The 9,048-nt window shown below is 38.1% G+C and overlaps 1 non-coding gene across 1 annotated transcript; it reads right to left on the bottom strand.

Moving 5' to 3' along the window:
• Window positions 1-348: 348 nt before the first annotated feature.
• On the bottom strand, window positions 349-467 carry LOC124608555. Its single transcript, XR_006979178.1, has one exon. It is a non-coding gene; the product is annotated as a U5 spliceosomal RNA (small nuclear RNA).
• Between the last annotated feature and the right edge of the window lie 8,581 nt (window positions 468-9,048).

The following is a 9,048-nucleotide window of genomic DNA, read 5'->3' on the forward strand; positions in this document are numbered from 1 at the left end:
ATCGCTGGACGAACGAAAGCTCGACAATTAACACAACCATGATTATAATCTTTATTTATTAATTGCCGTTGTTACGCGTGATCTGCATCCTAGAAGATATTTCAGTTCGTGTTTCACAGGTATTTTAATTGTTAAAGCCCATAGTGCATTGCAGGCGGCAAGGCGTGTCATTTGTCATAACGCCGACCACAGCCACTTTGAGACGCATTCACTCTGAGCACACACACATAATATAACTTTGAATTACACTTGTGGCTGAACATATGCTGGGCAATACCAAGGACAGCCACTTCAGCATGGTTTGCCTTCACTCCCAGCATACAAAATCTATGTTTGGAATGTACTTGCGGCTCAGCATAAGCTGAGCACTGAGAAAAATTAGTTATAGACTCATTTAATGCTCCCCTCCACGGAAATCTTTAGTAAAAGGCGAAAGATTTATTCGACTTGAAGGGAAGCCAGAGTAACACAACGTTACACTTCTGCGTTATTTATGATTTTTTATCGTATCCTTTTCAACAAGAACACATAGCTTAAGTTCAATTTATGGACAAATCTCACTATTAAGTAAGTGTTAATTGTAATTGTACAGAAAAATGCATCATATTTTAGAGATACGAACACACATGATTACAACCAGGAGCTTTTTTCATGAATCAGAACCATTTCTCGTCTCGCTGTAGTGTTTGCTACCCATTCAATACTTTCACCACAAAGGCGAGAGATGGCAGCACCAACTGTGGCGCGTATTATGTAAGAACAGTAGACAGCTGACCCTGCGTGCGATCGGCGCGGCGGAGAACAGTCGTCCCCCTCCTCTCTCCCTTGCGCCGTGCGGCGGATGAACTGTGTCATTGGGCATCTAAAAAGTATTGCCTTACCAATGGACTTATGCACCTTATTTACAGCCCCACTATAAAGTGGAGAATCCAGACATTATATCCACACTAAAAGCAAGATATGACGAGAAAATCCTACTACTGGCGACATTTTAGCTGAATAAAACGAAACGTGCAGTCGTAACTAACAAATACATTTCGGTAATTGCTTTCACAGTACCAAAACGAATAAACAATTGATACAGCAGGAACCGGTACTATTTACACTGTCTTGGTAATCAGTTTTGTACCTGCATGATATACACCATTCTGGTGTTACAATGATTAACACTTATGTATCTGATCTGGTACTGTAATCATGGACACTTGTTTTGAGGAAAAAGGTTTTCTTTTCTCAGTATACTTTTTTTTTTTCATGCATGACTGCTTCCAGTATATAAATGCAGGGAAGGTGTAAGATTTAGATCTTTAAAGAAAGGTTTGCATGGTTTTTTGCTGCTCACTTGTTTCATTATTCTTAGAATTACCTTTTGTTTCCTGAAAACTGTTATTGCCTAGTGTACATTTTCCCAGAAAATGATACCATACTTCAGTACTGAATGTTCACGAGCAAAGTATACAGCCCTAACCGTTTCTGCACTAGTATTGTTGCCAAGAATTCTTACTACATAGCTCATTTTTGCTAGTTTTGAATTTAGGGATGTGATATGAGTGCTCCATTCAAGATTTTCCTGGATATGAATCCCAACAAGAAATCGGCGAGTACCCACCTCCCCCACCACCAACAGCATGAGCGCCTAACTAAACATTAGAATGGATAAGAAATTTCCTTGAACTTTTTTGTTTTTTAAATTATGGAGGATAAATGATATTTAGTTTTCATAGGTTTTTATTAAACCCCGAAACAATGAGACAACTGATAAGCAATTTTCCGAAAACGGAAGCTCATTATCCGCATTGCTGGCGGATACTTTCAACACAACGTGCTTCCTCTGCACCATTCCTCTCCCTAGTGACATTTGCTTCACTCACACCCCACAGCGCCATTTTAAAATCAACCAACTTAGAGGGTGTACACTATACACACTGCTTGTGTACCACTATATCCCTGGACTCCTTACCCCTGGAATGGTAGAACTTGGAAGACTTTTGGTTGCCAATGCTTTCTGTCTGACGAGTGCCACACAGCGATGTAGTAGCCATTACATTATTAAAGCTGTGTTGTGATCTCAGATAGATCGTTTATTGTAGCCAAGTGAATAATAAAGCAGTTTCTGTTCCATTGTGAGAACTACATACAACTCGAAGAAGGCATTTTCATGAGATATTTAAGCATGTTGACTTGAAACTTTTTGGGAAGTTGCAAGAGGTGTTGCTGAATATGGCAAGCACCTTATACATTTTTATCCCCCATGCTTAGTTTATTTCTTCTTAATTTTTCACTGTTCAATTTCACCCCATGGGTCAGGGCCATGTCAATCAATGTTAAATGATACCTCTATAATATGAAAAGGCATGGTATTTTGTATATAAATGTAGTTTTGAAAGTCACTTATTTGGAAAAATTTGGTTGTTTTTTGAGGTTTCTTTAATCACCTGAAACTTTTCATATGATTACGGCTTAATTTTGCCAATAATGGAAATAGATGGTGTGCTACGTATGAAATAAAAAAGTTATTTAAAAACAATTTTTTTTCAAAAAAGTCTGTATGATCTTAATAAAAGTAATGGAAAAAAGTCATCACATTTTCAAGAACTACATTTGCAAACACTCTACAGGAAAGGAAGTCACTCGTGACGAGTGTCCACTCTAGGAGACGTCGTAGGCATCAAATTTAAACTCAAAATGCAGCCTTCCCTTCTATCTACCTTACGATCAGGTAGAATACTGCAAATGTCATCTTACTCGAAACCTGATACATCGGGAACATTAGGCCACACAAAAAATTTCATCTGATTCCACCTTGGAATGCCATTTCCTCAGAAATGTAATTTCATCATCGGTGATACAATGTCCAACATAATATTTTACACTTTTGTTTGAAGCAGACTCCACAACAACCATTAGCCAGAACTGATCAGCTGATGTCTCAATCACTCAATGTATACGGTAGTCACTGTTCAAAGTCACCCCTTGAAAGACAAGCCTTCACATTTTATTTTTTGCGTCACCAAAGAATAAGTACAACATTTTATGCTTCCTGTAATTGCCCATAAAAACTCGTTTCAAAGTCTAAACTCAAAAATGCTTCTTATAATAGGCATTGTTTTTGCGGTTATGGAGCAACTTACATTTCCAGAAAATTATTTTATTTTCTGGCACTGGTATAAAACGTTATTTCATATCGACTGTCATATCACCTGAAAGTATCGATTATTGGCGATATTTAACAAGTAACAACTATGACCTTAGTTCCATGTTTCCACATTGAAGTGCAGCATTTACTTAAAAAAGACGCCGCCCCCAACCGCCACCGTAACGCCTCTATTCTGCTGTTTTTAAGTATTGTGCTTCCCCTGTTGCGAACAGCCACTATACTGTCGCGAGTCGTGTTTTAGTTGTGCGTATCTATTTACTTTGTGTGTTTATCAGGATCACCGATCGTTTGTTTTTATATTATCTTCATATATTTTTCTCCATGTATCTTTAATAGCCACCATTTTATCGCCTGTTTTATTATTCTCACATCTCTTTGAGTCTGTTTTTTAACTTTTCTGTAGGCGGCAGAGCGGCGTATTGCGCTGCTGCCAGCCCCCCCCTCACAACCATTACCTGGATTAACGTATTTGTTTCAGTCTATAGTCGCACATTTTTTTTATTTTGATCACTGGGTACCGGTTTTGGTCTCCAATGATAAAAAAATATCACAGTACATAGTTAAAATAATAATGTGAAAAACATCTTCATAAATATTGCTATAATGGCAAGCATATGGTATTAAGTGTAACCTTAAAATGTTTAGCTACTAGCCTCTTACACCTGGCACCCAGTTGTCAAGCTTGCTTCCCAAAGTGTGTCAAAAAACTATTAGTGTGACTACAATCTAAAAAGAAAAAAATACATTTTTTCTGATATACTGGTCGTGGTTCCTATCGGCAGTATGTTAGGAATATGTAATAGTCCATTATCTCCTGACGATAAATATTTTCTAAAACTCTGAGGTTATAACTCAAACATAACACTGTTTGAACACCAAAAAACACAACGTACATAAGGCAAGGGTACAAGAAACAGCAATTCATAGTCTGGTAGCTTCCACATATGGCAAGAGTAATTGTACATATGACAAGATCATATTTACCTAACTCCATTTTTCTCCCTATCATAATTGCAGCAAAATAAAGCTTTAACTTGGTCCAACAATGCATTCAAAGCAACTTGGATGCTGCACTGGGGCACTCCATGAGGCAAGCTGCACTTTACAGTAGCTTTTTTCCCAAGAAAAATGTAAGCAAGTATTTCCACATCAAAGGTACCAATTAAGCAATTTGACATAGTTTCCATGCATCTAGGAAAATTTTTGGGGAGCATCTTTAAATGCCAAATGTAGAATAGGGTAGCATCAGCTTAGATATTGTATACTACTATATTATTCATATTACTAATGAAAACAAATGTTACCAGGCATACACCACTTGAAAATACATGAATAAAATTCATTGTTGTTAGGGTGCAGAAAACACACATGCATTTTACATATGTCAAAATGCTGAGCCTGAATATCTCTCTCTCTCTCTCTCTCTCTCTCTCTCTCTCTCTCTCTCTCTGTGTGTGTGTGTGTGTGTGTGTGTGTGTGTGTGTGTGTGTGTGTGTGTGTGTACGCAATACAAGTTAGGTATCTCTTTACTGTAGGTGTAATATAAGGACAGAGGGAACAGCTATACAATGTAAAATATTTAACACTAAATAACACTGTAGTCTTGAAAAAATGCTTTGTAGTTTTTTAAAACAATCCCCTTCTAAAATGGAAAGGTTTTGCTTCTCAGACAAACAAATATACTTGCTTTCTGCAATCATAAAGTTACCCGTGTTTATTTCCTTCGCCTCATTAAATTGAACAAAGTAAATAATGGTTGATATGTTGCTATCTGTTGTTAGGGACTGCTACTGTCAAAACACTGCAGCTAGTTTTTAGAATTCAATCAGAGTATAAATGTGTCTCAAAATCAATGATTTTAGTTTAAAAACCATTTCACTTTTTTTTTTACATGAAACCAGTGCAAATTTATTTATTAGCTTGGAAAGGCACAGAAATCAAACAGAAACAACACTTAAAATGAGGATATAGCTGTTCCAGACAGTTAATGAAACACATGCGTAAATCTCTAAACAGTTTGCCATTGCTAAATCTACACCGTCAATGCTAATTAAAAGTAGGTATCAAATTATGACAATGTTTAAGCATACAGAGACAACATATGAGTATGGCTAAACACGAAGCTGTAAGAGATTTGCATTGCTTGTTTTTCTCAAACAACATAACAGGGCCTTTGTTGCTGGAAAGAACTGATGAACTTGAAAAAAAAAAAATATAGGTATTGAATTTCCTGTGCAGGCTAGTTACAACTTATCAAGTGACAGCATAGTATTAAAAGATGTTTGCAGTGAAACTATAAAAGCTTTACCAACTGTGATTACATACTGGTTGTGACTTATGTTGCCTTCAATTCTTATTTTAGTGTTGCTTACCCAATAAATCTTTAGTATTTAATAACTCGCTCAACTAAGAGCAAGAAACGTTGATGGGGGAAAAATTCAAGTAGTTATTAATTTTTGTAAACTAGTATGGAAGAGAGTGTCATGACCAACGCACTAAAAATCCAGACTGGTGGGGTAGATTAGATTAGATTAGATTAGATTAATACTAGTTCCATGGATCATGAATACGATATTTCGTAATGATGTGGAACGAGTCAAATTTTCCAATACATGACATAATTAAGTTAATTTAACAACATAGTTAAGTTAATATAACAACAGCATCAGCATGTTGATGAGAAGAACAAGAGGATGGGGGAGGGGGGGGGCGCAATAGAGGAGGAGTCTGTAGAGGTTACTTTTTTAGGTTTTTCTGGAATATTCTAAAAAACTGTGGCAATGAGAAAAAAATGTTTCCCAGTACAAAATTAAAATATGTCTTTTTTTTTTTTTTTTTTTTTTTTTTTTTTTTTTACAAGTAAGTGCATATTCCTTTTTTCTCGAGGACTAATAGTATTCATGTTTCAGATGACAGAAATATCACATATTATCGAAAATAGTGTTTTGATTGTATAAAACTGATGCTTATTGTTAAACAAAATGGGTTTAAGAACAAATCTTAAATTTGTGTACCACATTTAAAAGCAGTAAAACTGAAGATAAATTAGAATCTAGGGTGTAGAAGCATGACGGAAGGTAGATTGCTGGATTGCAGTGATGCACTTCCATCCTGCATAGGTCTCCAAAATGTAGAGCAAGTAGGCAATTCCCCATTCGCTCTACTGCACTACATCACACAAAGCAACTACAGGGTATTTCACAAAGCTATAATAACCCTTCCATACCTTGCCTTATGAGTCGCTGGGGACAGTGCACACACTACACGGAATGCAGATCCAAATTAATAACAATATAAATGCAAGAAAATCAAATGGATAGATTCTATGTAAATCTCTGCACACTGTTCTACACTGTTCTTAGCTATCCTGCACAGCAGTTGTTGAGTTCTTTTGGGAAAGGCAACTTTCTCCACCATGAGCACTGCTAGCTTTTCAGTTTATTATCTCCCCATATTCTTTGTAGTATTGGTGTAAAAGAAAGTGGGTTGGTAATTGTGGCTTCTCGCTGCTGTCTGTTGTTGGCAGCATATTATAAATCCTTGTAATCGGGTTGTAGTAACTTGGTGGCACATTAAGAAATGACCACAAAGTTACTGCAGTTCTTTCACATTAACTGTGTTACTGGCACTCTTGCATGGTGGGTGTCAATTTGTTTGATGGAATAGGACTGATTATGTTTAAATGTAGAACAGTTATCTGCTGTAATGCATTGCTCGACTTATGGTGAAATACCTGAAGTTTCGTAACACCTGTATGGCATACCTCTGTTACAGAGACAGCCAATTAAGCCGCTGGGACCCTTGAGATGTTGGAGAGCTGATGCTGTGGTGATGCAATTGATAACCTGAAGTTGCGATAACTATTCAAGCCAATGATGCTGGAGACAACAAAATCAGTATTGTCAAGAATATTCTGACAGCATGTCAAACTTGCGGCAGGGTCCTGAGAGTGGTAGACAGTTGAAAGCTCTAGCTGTTTACCTTTTTTACGTAATAGTTCTTCGGTTCACTCCTCATTTTCAAGACCTTTATGTAATAGTTCTCTGGTTCACTCTTCATTTTCAAGACCTAAGAAGGAGGGAATTTAAGAACTTATCAGCCAAAAATATGGTGAACAAACAAAGTGTAAATGATTGCCGCTATTTTCACCGATTTTATTCTCAATTACAATAAGCAATTTTTATGATCACAATTGTTGTTGATAATTACCCAACAGACGCCAATATTAATGGCCTCTGAACATTACAAGTCTTCTACAAGCATGTGTCAAAGGCACTGTACAGAATACAGATACACGGACTGGTAGCCACACCCTAACCTTCCCCCTACCTGCCGACACCCCCCCATACCATGGCCTTCTGGCAGCAGACCTTGTTGGAAGCTATATCTGCTCACATCATGTGAAGGCCATATATCCTCATCTTCTCACTCTAACCCCCACGAGCCCTACCTTGGCGTCTCGCTACCACGTGCTAACACGACGCCGGTGAAATGGCATGTCGGGTTGCCTACCACTAGACCCCTGCAGCAGGCCAGTGTTTGGCAAAGTTCAATGGCTGGCACCAGATGGATAGCCCCTTTACATTTTGGGATGTGTTGCAATTAATTGCAAACACTGGAGGACAGCATTTTATTTCATTTACAAACTTCTAGAAGAGGAACTTATATCAACTCCATTTTCAACTTGTTTGTTCTTGGTGTAGTGATAAATCTTCACTTACCAATTTGCACCACAAATGTTCAAAATGGAAACTTATGAAAAAAATTTGTTTTGTTTTGAATATTCATGTGTTCTTGTTGGAGTATCCCCATCACAGGACACTTCATACTCCTCCGAGAATGCCATCTGTGATACCGCTCCTTTCTAGGGACTAGTGACCGGGATACACTCACACGCCACGGAGAAATACGGTGACACATCAGGAAATTATTGAATACTAAAAACAGCATATAACGACACCAGACATGCATCAGACTCCCCATTAACTCTTCCAAGCAGTGTAAAGCATTCAACTGACTCAATGGCAGTCATTCCATCCCTCACTATCTACTCCTCCGCAATAACCATTCCTTACCTGACAACCTGAGCACAGCTGACCACTTTACATCCTCCGTCTCTTAACATCTTCAAAGTGCCTTATGACCCTCAGTTTGATTACTCCCTAATTCTCAAATGTACAAATACCACTGTCCTACCCCTGGCTTTCACCTTCCAGTAATTGGACAACAGAATTAAACACCCCAATGACAGCACATGACATAAAATAAGTACTTCACAGAAAACTCAACACATGCCCTGGTCACAACCACATTACCTACTGACATTTTAATGAATGCCTTGCAACACTTTAATACCACTATCCTCTCCACACGTTACTATCCTGAACTGTGGAAAGCCCCCAAAATCCTACTTCTCGTCAAATTGCACAAACCAGCTACTAATACCTCCTCATACCACCCCATCTGCCTCACTTCAGTGTTTTGCAATATCTCCGAATCCACTCTTCCCAAGTCATCCATCAACAACTGAACCAACACCACCTCATTCCTATTAACCAGTGTGGCTTCTGTCCCACCTTCCCCTCTGACAACTAGCTCCTGCACCTCACCCACTGCCCATCCCAACAGCTCAACACCTGTTAATCTACTATTTTTGTCTCCCTAGACCTAGAGAAAACCTACAAATATGTATGACCTTCTGATCTCCTTTTCAAACTCCAGACTTACGCACTTCCAATTGATTATGTCCACCTTATTGCATCCTTCCTCTGTAATCGTCCATCCTCTGTTTCATCAACACCACCAATTCCCATAGCTTCTTTCCACTGCAGGTGTACTCCCAGATTCCATATCTTTCCTCTTCTTTGTCTCCTCTACACTGCTTATATACC

This window comes from Schistocerca americana, chromosome 3, assembly GCF_021461395.2.
Source record: "Schistocerca americana isolate TAMUIC-IGC-003095 chromosome 3, iqSchAmer2.1, whole genome shotgun sequence".
Classification (NCBI taxonomy): domain Eukaryota; kingdom Metazoa; phylum Arthropoda; class Insecta; order Orthoptera; family Acrididae; genus Schistocerca; species Schistocerca americana.